A 12,438-nucleotide genomic window follows, 5' to 3' on the forward strand; every position below is an offset into this window, starting at 1 on the left:
CCCAGAAATAAATGTCCATAAATTCGGCTGAACCAAAGTCACCAATACAGCACCACTGGCAGAAACCGTATCTGTAGAGATCAAAACCCTCCCCTCACAGGTGAATTCTAACAAGGTCATCCTAAGGCGGACAAGGGTGTCAACAATCGGGCAAAGATACTCAACGGGTTTGCCCTCTCGGGTGTGTCGTTGTAGCTCTCTTAAGATCGTCTAAACCAAAGATCCGGGAAAGAACGGTCACCGAAGTCAACAGCTCATAAGAGATAATCCGACCTAAGCGGAATAACTCCACCCGGAAGGACTCTCTCAAATGAACCTCGTCCGGCTGTGGTGACATGTCTCCTCATCATGTCGTACAACATGTGAAGATACATGAGACCACGATAATCCTAGGTGTATACTCAGGCCTGGGTATTGGGCCTCACTCAGAACACCCACCCCAAAACAGAGGAACCACCTGCACAGGAGACAGCTCAATGACAGTATGATGCATGCAAACATAAATGCAAACAATAAATAACATGAATGCAATAAGTCAAACAGCAAACAGCAACCAAAACCCTATCCTAGAGAGCGCTAGGAGAGACTCGCTTAGGGAAGATGGACCAGCAAGAGGTCAACTTCTCTATGTCCCCAGCAGAGTCGCCAGCTGTCGCATTACGCGAAAAACCGGCGGGAAAAGAAGAAACAACAGAGCCGCCACCGTGCGTTATTTATCCCAAAAGAGGGAAAGGAAACGCTCAGAGTAAACCTGGGAAAGACATGGTCTCGCGACCAAAGAGGATGGGTTCGGGAGTCGGTTATGCGAAGGGAAGGTATTAGCACCCCTACGCATCCGTAGTACTCTACGGGATCCACGCACAATAGGAAGGAAAAATGGTTGCTAAACACTGCTCAAACTCACACACACTGGCTGAAAAGAGACAAAAGAAACTGACTGAAACTGACTCGGCAGGATATCGTATCCTGGGCCTACTTATCAGGCATAGACATCAGAGTCGAAGTAGTTCGGACTGGGGAAACGACACATGCTCGCTAGGATATCGCATCCTATGCATACGTATCTCCTTGGACGAAGGAGAATCAGAGCATTCGTAGCTCGGCTGACACGCACGCAAACAAACACAGGCAAAGGCAAACATGGAGCCTGAATGCCAATTGCTGGACTTACATCAGCATCCGAACCAAACAAACCCACACTGGAACCCGAATGCCACTCGATGGTCTTACATCAGCTTCCAAGCACACAACAACACAACAAGTTAATAGGGAGTCGGGGACTCGAGCCTATAACTGTCAAGCACACACTCAAACAAACAGACAACAAATTGCTAAGGAGTCAGGCACTCGAGCCTAGCAACTGTCAAACAACACACACAAAAGAGAAAAAGGGCGCCCGGAGAGATCAGCTCAATCTCCTGCCTACATACTTCATCTGGTATGAAGATCAGGGCGATGTAGTTCCCCTACGCAGGGAAAAAGGACTAGCCTAACCAGATAACAGAGGGAGACACAACACTAGGGAGACTACGACTCGAGCCTAGATGTTGTCATGCAAAGTCAACCCTAAGTTAAGGTTTCTAGCTAACTCGCACAAGGGCCAACCTATCCTAGACATGACTTGCACAGGAAGCAAGCCACACACACACCTAACTTGCACAGGAAGCAAGGAGGGTCTCGATTGCAACTAGGGCAAGAGAAAGGGGAGATCTCAATCACAACGAGGGTGAGAGAAAAGAATTAGTGTTAGTTGTTAGTCAAACTCGACAAGACATCGCATCTCGTGCCTACGTATCTCATCTGGACATGAGAATCAGAGTTGCCGTAGTTCGGCTAAACTATCCTTGTTGGTTTGTGTTTTTTAAGTGGACAACGTCACTGCACAATCTACCTGATGCTCGACCTTTGGAGACTTACTCACCTGTAGTAGAAGGAGTTGACGTATCCTTAAGAGGGGGTGGTGTTTGTTTGTGTTTTATGAAAGCTCAAGCAAAAAAGGAAGTCCTATACGAAGGAACTGTGCTACCTTAATTGACATGCAAACGAGACTACGCGGAGTCTAACAAACCTAGGGGATACAATCACACCACACAAACACATACAGCATGAAATAAACACACCAACAAGGGGGCTCAAACATGGGTTAGGTTTTAGTCGAGGGGTCACATCAACCTCAACAAACAAACCTCTGGAATTGGGTAGATGTTGCTCTTAACCTTGCCATTGAGGAGCTAAGGTGAAGCAGATGAAAGGAGATGAGGGGTGTGCCTCATTGCTCTTATCCCTGGCCAGGGAGAGCATTTGACAAGAATGTGTGGGTTCAGAAAGTGGGAACCCTTCTACACATTTGATACTGACTCAACTGTACAATTGTACAAGATCTTGGGTTTGTATCTGCAATGCATCAACACAGTGGTGTGAGCAAAGCAGAAGACACACAGAATAGCAGGGGATAGGTTGCTTATCCCTTGGTTCTGCCAATTGCCTCTTCACTTAGGAGGTCTTTGACTATGTACAAGGACAAATTAAACATACACAAACATTGCCTCTTAAGGAGGACTTCAGACAGTTGCCTGGCCAAGTAACAGGCCAGGTCTTCCAGACTACATGAAGATAGAAAGGTATACCTCAATGCAAATTGCTTAATAAGCAAAGCAAAGCAAAAGTTCACAAGGAACTGAGAAACTAAAAGCACCTGAAATAGTCAAGCAGACATTAGTATACAACTTCAAACAAAGCAAAAAGAAACAGACATCAATCAGTTAATCAGAAGCAAATGGATGTGCAAAGCACAAGGCTCAAAGCATGTGAGCCAAGCCACCTACAAAACAAACAAGTTAACAATGATATTCAAGCAAGCTCAATCAAAAAGAATTGGTCTCATTGGTCATTTGTTGGTCAACCTGAAAACATGAACTCAAAGGTGAGTAACAGGACCACTAGGGCAAGCCTAGGGTCAAAAAGGAATGAAAAAGTCAAAACAGCAAAGGGCAAGCATCCAAAATCATGTTCAAACAATCAAGAATCAATGCCAATTGGTTTCACATTCATATCAATCACTATCATCATTTCATGAACAATTCATGCCAAAGAATAGCAAACAGAAGCTCATAGGAGTCAACAGCAAGACTTGCATCAAAAGCAAACTAAAACATTTCCAAAAATCACCAAATAAATCATGATCAATCACAACACAAATCATGGTAAGCATGTCAAATTTCATCTCATTTGGACAAGTGGAAGGCAGTCAATGAAAATCAGAAAGGGAAAGCAATTTTGAACATGCTCAAAGAAGTCAACCAAACATGCATCAACTTGAAAAATTCATAAATCAGAGATGGCATATGATAAATGAATGGGACTAAAACCATGGCAAATCTTAGGATGTCTAGTTATCTCATGTAAAATTATGTGTCCATCTAATAAAGTATGAGCATTTCACAAAACAAATGGGCACATGCATCACATAAGGTCAACATTTTGGTCAAACAGGGGAGAAAATCTCAAACAAATGGAAAATGGCACAAATAATTCCAAGAAAAATCACAAGTAAACTAGACATATAAGAGTAGGTTCATGCAAAAATTCAGCTCAATTGGAGGTCAGGAAGCATGGCATCAAAAATCAGCAATTTGCACATCCATGGTGTGACACAAGTTGTCATACCCTACTTCAAAAATTCACAACTCTCAAACCACATAAGATAAATTCATGATCTTTACATAAAAATAAACATGAGTGAGTCTAGTTTGAGCACAAAAAATTTCAGGGCCATTGGATAATGCATCGCAATTTCACAAAGGATTTGGCAAAGGGTACAAAATAATGACACATGAACAAAACCCTAATACCATTCAAAATTCGACCATGCAAAAATTCTGGAAAAACCATGATAAAATACTAGACATCAAGCAGAGCACAATGGAAAATTTTTCATGAATTTTGGATTTAATATGAAGATGTTATGATTTTTGTAAGATTGTGAATCAAAATGAAACAAATAATGAACAAATAATATGATTTAATGGATTTAATATGAACCGATGGCATATCCGTAAATAAATGGGACTTTAAGTGAAACGGTGTGCATCGCTTAGATGCGTGGCAAGCGGTGATAGGCAGTATGGCAATGAAACAATAGGGACATGCAACAAGCACAAACGACAAAGGCCAAACGCGATGCAGCATATCAAATGGCTTCTGGGTTTGGAAATTTCTAGGGTTTTAAAACAGTAGCTTCATCTTCATCAAATCATGAAAAACAAATTCGCCCAGAAATCAACAGCAAGCATACCATTCAACTCATCTCACTAAACACAAACCAAATCTAACCTTAATTTCCATGGAAACAAACTAACAAGAAAGATCAAAGCATAAGTATATTCACATGCCAAACTTTAAGACACCATAACTTTTGAAATACTCGATCATTTTTCATGGTTTAAAGCTCAAAACAATCAGCACATTAAGATCTACAATAAGCATAGCATGGTTTAGAAAAACAAGTGAATCGAAAACTGACCAACTTGGAAGCACAGTGATGAAATGGATGTTGTTTGGTCGTTTTGTGATGAAACAGTGGGAGCTTCAGCTTTGCTTTGATGAATGGCCAAAAGATTTCGACCCAAAAGGCTCAAGATAGCTTTAAACAACACTTGCCATGGAAGAGTTCTTTGAAAACAGTCCGTGTTCTATGCTTCCAGTTGGGAAATGGTGCTTCAAATAGGCTCAAGAGTGATGGTAAATGATAAAGCAAACAAGTTAGCTCGTGGTCCTTTGCAATTTTCAACCAGAATTCAAGGTGAAGAAATCCTGTTTTTGAGAGAGAAGAGAATTTTTCTGTGTTCAAAATGATGGCTGCTGCTAGCTCTAGGGTTTGTAAATGACAGGAAATATGTTTAAATACTTCTGTTTAATGTTGGTTAATGAGGTGCTAAACAAGATTAGCTCAAATGAAGCATTTTGCCCTTTTGCTAATTTTCAACCACATGGCAAGGAGGGTGTGTGTTCCGTCCGAGTTTGGGCCTTGGGCAAGCTTCAAATAACATTTCAAACAAGTTCCAATTGGCCAAAATGAGTAAAATTGGTTATTTGAAAAGGTCAAAATTCCAACTCACTTGAAATTAATTAAGGTAAGTTCAAAAAGGCCATTTTGCATGGTGATATTTTGGTGCATGAGGATGACATTTTTGGAAAGAGGGGATTAAATGTGGTTTGTTGGAAAAAACCTCACCAATTTTGGCCAAATGGTTTGAGAGATATGGCCTTTTGAAGCTCAAGATTTTGTGAAAATGATTTGATCATATCTTGACAACCATACATGGGAATTGAGAGTTCTTGGACTTTTTGGAAATGGGAGAACAAGATCTTCAACTTTCATGTTGGGCAAAAATTCATTTGAAGCTTGTATCATGATGTAAGTTTGGGATCAAGAAGTTTCCATTTTTGGCAGTTAAAATTACAGGTCCAGTTTCTATTTTTAGAAATTTTCTGATTGGCTCCAAATTCTTCAATGATGTTGTTTGCCATGATACATGAGGCCTATTGGGACATGAATAAACTCTCTCAAACCAAATCCATCCATCAAAACCATAAAATCAACCACAGTTGACCAAGTTTGACTTTCTAGGGTTTCTGACTGATTGTGCATGGACTGATGACCTATGAGCATCCAATCCTTGACCTAAACACTTCAAATGGATCCCCAAGTCATGTGAACATGTTGGACCAACCCTAGGGCCTTGGCTCCTTGAGAAACACACTTGCTTGCTTGGTTGACTGATCTCCTGATCAGTTTGACCTAATTTCTCTTGATTGGCTTGCACTTGGGCAAAAGGGACAATGCAATGCTATGCAGTGGACCATGTTATGTTATGACCTAATATGAGAATGTATGTAAAATGATAGGTGCAAATTTGAGGTGCTACAACTAGGTTTCAGTTCAATGCTTTTACAGTCAAGCTTATCGAGCACAGCTTTCGGTAGCACATTCAAAGAAGAGCCATTATCGATCAACACATGAGACAAAGTGATCCCCTTACACTCAATGGAGATATGCAGAGCTTTATTGTGGTTCTTTCCTGCTAGTGTAAGGTCAGCATCGGAAAAGCCTAGGCCATTGTCAACAGCCAAGTGAGCAACATAATTTTCGAACTGATCGACAGATGTCTCCTGAGGTACATGAGCGGTCTTCAAGAATTTTATCAATGCATTGGCATGAGATTCAGAAGATAACAACAAGGATAACATCGAGATCTTAGACGGGGTATGCCCCAACTGTTCTACCACATCAAAATCACTCTTGCGGATGATTTTCAGCACTTCTTCCATTTCTTGTTTGGCAACATCTTCGGTAGTAACTTCGACCGGTGTCTCTGACTGAGAAAGGTTGACTGGTTCCTTTCCTCGAGTTTCAAGGGCAGGAGGTGAGATTTCTGGAGAGAAGATCCTTCCACTTCGAGTAATTTTACTAGTCCCAATAATGCCATTAGGATTAGCAGAATTATCAACTTGCTTTACGCCATGGATGTAAACATCACCTCCATAATTCCACGGAATAACTTTGCTTGAGGAATACGGTACTGGACCAGGTGCAGTAATGATTAGGGGAGCTACCTTGGGCTCAGCAGTAATCTTCACAGGCGCCCTAGTAGCGGTAATCTTCACTGGAACTTTGGACCTAGCAATCACAGATATTTCTTCAATAGGGTTTTCCAGCTTAGGAATCTTTTCGTAGAGGATTGTGCGATCGTCCATCATCCGTTGAATACCATTTCTCAACTTCAAGCAATCATTGGGTCGGAGTATACAGAGATCGCAATTTTCAGCACAACCTGGAAATAAACCAGCTTGCAATAAATTCTTCTTGAGGGTCAGGAGAGGAGATGCTAAGTGAGCTACATTAGAAATGTGAGAATTGTCATCCACACCATTAACAGCCTTGTCATGGTTAGGCATAGGTGCAGTGATGACATTAGGAGTCTCTGGAGGATCAAATTCAATTTCTCCAGCGTCGATCATATCCTGAATCTTATTCTTTAACAACCAGCAATCGTTTGTATCATGCCCGGGGCTATCAGAGTGATATGCACACCTGGCATTGGGATTATAACGAGGAGAAGTAGTGTTGACATTTGCAGGAGGGCCCCTGAGGGTAATTAGATTTGCCTTTAGCATACCCTGCAGTGCTTGTGCTAAAGTCATATTGATCTTCGTAAACTGTCTTCTTGGCCTGTCTTGTCTGTGTTGGAAGTTTTGAGATGGCGGTGCTGCAATCGTAACTGCTCCAATGGTATGGTCACGATTTTTCTTGTTATGACCCCTTTGACCATACACAGCATTTGATTCGTTCCTTCCCTGATGGGGCTTTTTGGTGCTTGCAGAGGTAGCCGCCTGTATCTTTCCACTTCGAATGCCGCTTTCAACACGTTCACCTGTCATTATAAGTTCAGTGAAACCCGATGAAGAACTTCCCAGTAGATGGCTGTAGAACGGACCAGTCAGTGTACCCATGAACATGTCCACTAATTCTCGATCAGTCATAGGGGGTTTGACTCAGCCAGCCAAATCTCTCCATTTTTGAGCATATTCTTTGAAGCTTTCTTTAGATCCCATAGTCATATTCTGCAACTGTAGCCGAGTAGGTGCCAATTCAGAATTATACTGGTAGTGCTTGTAGAAAGTTGTCGCTAAATCAGTCCAGGTGCGGACGTTAGAGCTCTCGAGCTGATAGTACCATTCCAACTGTGTGCCAGACAGACTCTCTTGGAAGAAATGGATCCATAGCTTCCTATCAGTGGTATACGGCTGAATCTTTCTCACATAAGCTCTCAGATGCATCTGAGGGCAAGACGCACCATCATACTTAGTGAAAGCGGGGACCTTGAATTTGCGGGGGATGACCACATCAGAGACCAGTCCTAAGCCTTCGAAATCCAGACCGGGCGCTTTCTGACCCTCCATAGCTAGCATGCGTTCTTCCAACAACTTATACTTATCATCTTTTGGAGAGTATTGTTCATTCTCATAATCTTCATCGTCATCCTCAGGGCTGAAGAGATCGACATTTTCCTCTTCCGAATCATTCTCTGTCTCCTCTTCTTGATCCTTCGGAATTCTAATCTTGGCTCCTGCGGCCTGTCCTTTAAGCCTTCTTCCCGGGTTGATGTAACTCACAGCTTTCTTGTCTTTCTTCTTCTCGAGCAAGAGAGCCTTCAGCTCCTCCTGCCCCTTGGATAAGTTCAAGATCATCTCCTAGAATTGAATATTCTGAGCCTGGAGATCTTTGACAGTTTGTTCGAGAGCCATTTTTCTGTTTAGAAGGAAGACCGTAAGAATATTGACCTTTTAGAATACCTGTTATGCAATGTTATGTTATGCTATGCAATGTATGAAATGTTTTCAAGGACTTTTGGAATTTAACTTTGCGTAAACTACCAAAAAGAGGGAAACTTTTATTACTAATTTCTTTAATCACTGTTCATTACAAAAATGAAATAGTAAAAATACAATGAAAGCTCAAGTCTCCCAGGGACGACTTCTTTTTGGGCGAAGATATGCATTGAGTCTTCGTTCCTCATTAAGCTGGCTGGTGAGCTCTAATACTTTCTTCCTTTCTGCAACGAACTGAGTCTCAAAAGTATGCCTTTCCTCTCTCAACTGGATCCAGGATCTCTTCAGTTCTTCAACATTGGTAGGCATATCTGGATAAGGAATGATCTGAGGAGTACCTCCTTCAACTCCTGGTTCAACAATCAGCGGTCCAACTGCCAGATATGGCATGACAAGTTCACGAGCTCTTGCGCGTACCCATCTGAGATAAGGCTCCATAGGAATAGAGTTTTTCTGTCCTAAAGTGCTTCTTTTCACCATGCCCCAAGCTCGTACAAACCTTTGACGGAGACCTTGAGAATCGTTGTCATAGTCAAACACAGTGCCTTGGATAATTATTTCATGTGGACCATCTCTTCGAGCATAACCAAACTGACGTAGGGCTAAATCTGGGTTATAAGTAATACCTCCCCTCATCCCCAGGAGCGGTACGTTAGGGAATTCTCCATAACGGTCAATGAGGATAACATCTTCTTTGAGATGAGGACACCAACGAATGTCTAAATGGGAGAGCGACATTATCCTTTGAGACCATTTCAGATTTTGCTCATTCTTCAAGACTGATTGAGGAAGGTGCGAAATAAACCACCTAGACAATAAAGGTATGCAGCACATGAGAGTCCCTTGTCTCTTCATAGTACGGGTGTGAAGGGAATGCAAAATGTCTCCAAGCAAGGTAGGTACAGGGTTATGAGTGAGAAATATCTTAATAGCATTCATGTCTATGAATTGGTCTGGATTAGGGAATAACACCAAACCATAGATTAGTAATGCTAGAACATCTTCGAAAGCATGGACATTCATAACTTTGAGGAATTCTCGGGCCTTATTTATCAGAAATTTGGCAAGTAAACCCTTAACTCCACTTCTTGTTACCCAATTGGTTTCAATATCGGACTTTGTCATGTGTAAAGCCGCGACAACTTCTTCAGACTTCGGAATCTTTTCTAAACCACTGAAAGGTGTTTGATCAAGGATAGGTATCCCAAGCAGCCTGGAGAATTCTTCTAACGTGGGCATCAACTGATAATCCGGGAAGGTGAAGCAATGATGTTTAGGATCGAAGAACTGGAATAGAACTCTCATCATATCTTCTTTGAAACCAGTGGTAACCAAATTGAGGAGAGAACCATATTTCTTGATGAACTGAGCCTGATCAAGAAGTTCTGACACTAAACACTTGAGTTGAGGAGAGATTGCTACAAAATTGATCCGGATGGTCTTCCTGGAAGCCATAGCCCTGTTACAGAGCAAAGTTAAATCCCTAAGTCCTTGAAATGGTTAGTATAATGCCATGATGTTATGATGTTATGATGTTATGATGTTATGTAAGTAACAAACACAAGCAAGTCACACAACAACCATTCCTAGGTTTTAAGGCTTGCATGAGTTCCATGGGTAAGTACCCTCCCCACTGAAGTTTGGTTGGTTCAACCTGTCCTAGAACAGTAACCGGGTTCTAGAAGGATCTCCAATCATTGACTTTCCTTTAAGTCCACTTCAGTGCAACACCCAGTGGTTGACCGAAGCTTCCCTAAAGTCCAATCTCATTGATGACTTGTTATGATTAGTGTCGTGATACCCTGAATAGAGCAGCATTGCATTGCTCACTTGTTGCTTGGATTACTGTTATGGTTTATGGAGTGCATCTTGTTTGCAAGGTTAATGTTAGCTTTAGATTCCAACAGGTAATGAATTGATTATTAGCATTAGTGGCCAATGTCTCGTGCACTTAGCAGGTTATAATTTTAATGATATGTGCATAACAATGCAATTGTTATGCTAATGTGAAGGTTCATCTGGAGTAGTGGATGTTGCAGACTGTGGTAGATGAAAGGCTTTGGATTGATTAGCAAGTTCAGGTCTACAGATTCTGTTTGGAAATTATAGGTAGCTTTCCAGACCGGTTTTGGTTAGTAAATGGCTTGTTGAGCATGGCCATGGTTAGGATTAGTAACTCTGAGTTTGGTAGGCTTGAATTGGTGATTGTTATGGGAGATGTTCAATTCAGTTTAGTTACTCAATTTTTGTTAGATTGGAAAGTTAATTAGTTAAATGATGAGGTTAACTATGGTGAATTGTTAAAATGGGTGTTGCTATGCTAGTTAATGCTTTGCTTGATCTCATACTCGAATGAACCATGGCTTGATTTTGGTATGCTAAGTCTTCTGTTTTGGTTGGTGTTATGATAGATGGTACAAGGGGTGTTGATGCAGAGATGTATTGGATGTGATGCAGAATCTTGAATGACCTGCTACACCAGGCCTGAGGTATGCATTGGTCTATGATTTCTTCCATGATTGCTTGCATGTTATCATGGATTGTTGTTCTGATGCATTGTGTTATGATATGTCCATGCTTGATTTATTAATCGATGCATATTGGTGCTACTGTTATGAACATGGTTGTTTATGAATGCTACATTTGGCGTGGATGTGATGAATGATGTCGCTGTAATAAGCACTAGACCACAAGCTACTGGAATTGTATTGGGTGATTTTTGATGTTATGGTTGTCTTGGAATAACTTGTATGGTTTTGGCAATGGTAAATGTGTTTGATGTCATGCTTTAAATGTGGCCATTTGAATGCTTGAAATTTTTTTGAAATGCTATGAATGGTCATGTGGTCATGTATGATTCATGTTAATATGTTGTAATGGTTACTTATGAAGCCAAGGCAACGCAAGGCATGGCAAAGTTTTAAAGCATAACCGTAAAACCGACTTTGGCACAAAATGAAGTTTCTTACATATGAAGCAAGTTAATGATGGAACCACATGTAATAATGGAGATGCAATGTACATTAGGGTTTTAGAGGATAAAAAGTAGGCTAGTTGACTTTGGTCAACTGGTTGACCAAAAAGTCAACACTTGGCCAAAAGTCAACTTATGCAAATATGTAATTTTCTTTGTAATTTTTCCAATGGAAACATGTATGGACAATGTAATCAATGAATTTTATGAATGAAATGCCCCGGTGAAAAATGTTCTGAATGAAACAATGGATTTTTTTTGAATTTAAATGGTCATTTTTTTCCAAGTTCAATGTGAAATCAACTTGAAACAAATGCTTTCAATGCACTCTAGAACATGTTTGAATGAATGAATGAAATGGAATTAATGGGTCATGGAATGACTTGATCAAATGGACAATTAACTTGTATCAACGAGACTATAAATCAAAGCATGAACGAATCTTGACATTTTAATAGAACCTCGAAAGTAATGGATGAAGTGGGAATGAAATAAGACTCTGATCAAATGGATCATGAGACCATGAGGTCAATGAAACATGAATGCAAACATGACTTGAATCAATCATATAACACCATGCATTAGGATTTACTAGGTCAAAGTTCAAAGTTATGTATTAACCAAGAATCTTGAGCCAGGTGAAAAGCCAACTCAATTGGTGTATTAATGCTATGAACTAGGGTTTCCACTACCTCAATGTAAACCATATGGTTCATAAACCTTAAAGCCAGGGACTAGGGTTTTGATGAATCGTATATTAGAAAGCTAAACCAGCAAAGCACCTGAATACCAACTATCCCTGATTTGAGTTTCAAACAAAGCCCAAAGCTCCACAGGCAACACCTCAAACCATGGACCCACAATTAGGGTTCAGAAGTCAGGTTAATTACACAGAAGGTCAAACACAAGGTTCCATAGGAGCAAAGTCAAGAATTAGGGTTGGGATGTACAAATGAATATCAAGATGTAGGCCACGAGAGTCAAGGTCCCAAAGAATCCAGAAATTAGGGTTTCTCTCCACATGATGAGCAATACTATAATCCTCCAGCCAAAATCCTGATTTTCATTAGCCA

General features: G+C 40.8%; 1 long non-coding RNA gene across 2 annotated transcripts in view; it reads left to right on the forward strand.

Moving 5' to 3' along the window:
- The window catches only part of LOC127097241 (uncharacterized), a 51,006-nt gene extending 39,421 nt beyond the window's left edge, over positions 1-11,585 (forward strand). Inside the window, exons 3-4 of one of the 2 annotated variants that reach the window (XR_007792964.1) lie at positions 10,803-10,880; positions 11,284-11,585. This is a non-coding gene — a long non-coding RNA (uncharacterized LOC127097241). The remainder of the gene's footprint in view (positions 1-10,802; positions 10,881-11,283) is intronic. The other variant, XR_007792965.1, reaches the window with a different exon arrangement.
- The last annotated feature ends 853 nt before the right edge of the window (positions 11,586-12,438 follow it).

Source organism: Lathyrus oleraceus, chromosome 6, assembly GCF_024323335.1.
Source record: "Lathyrus oleraceus cultivar Zhongwan6 chromosome 6, CAAS_Psat_ZW6_1.0, whole genome shotgun sequence".
Taxonomy (NCBI): Eukaryota; Viridiplantae; Streptophyta; class Magnoliopsida; order Fabales; family Fabaceae; genus Lathyrus; species Lathyrus oleraceus.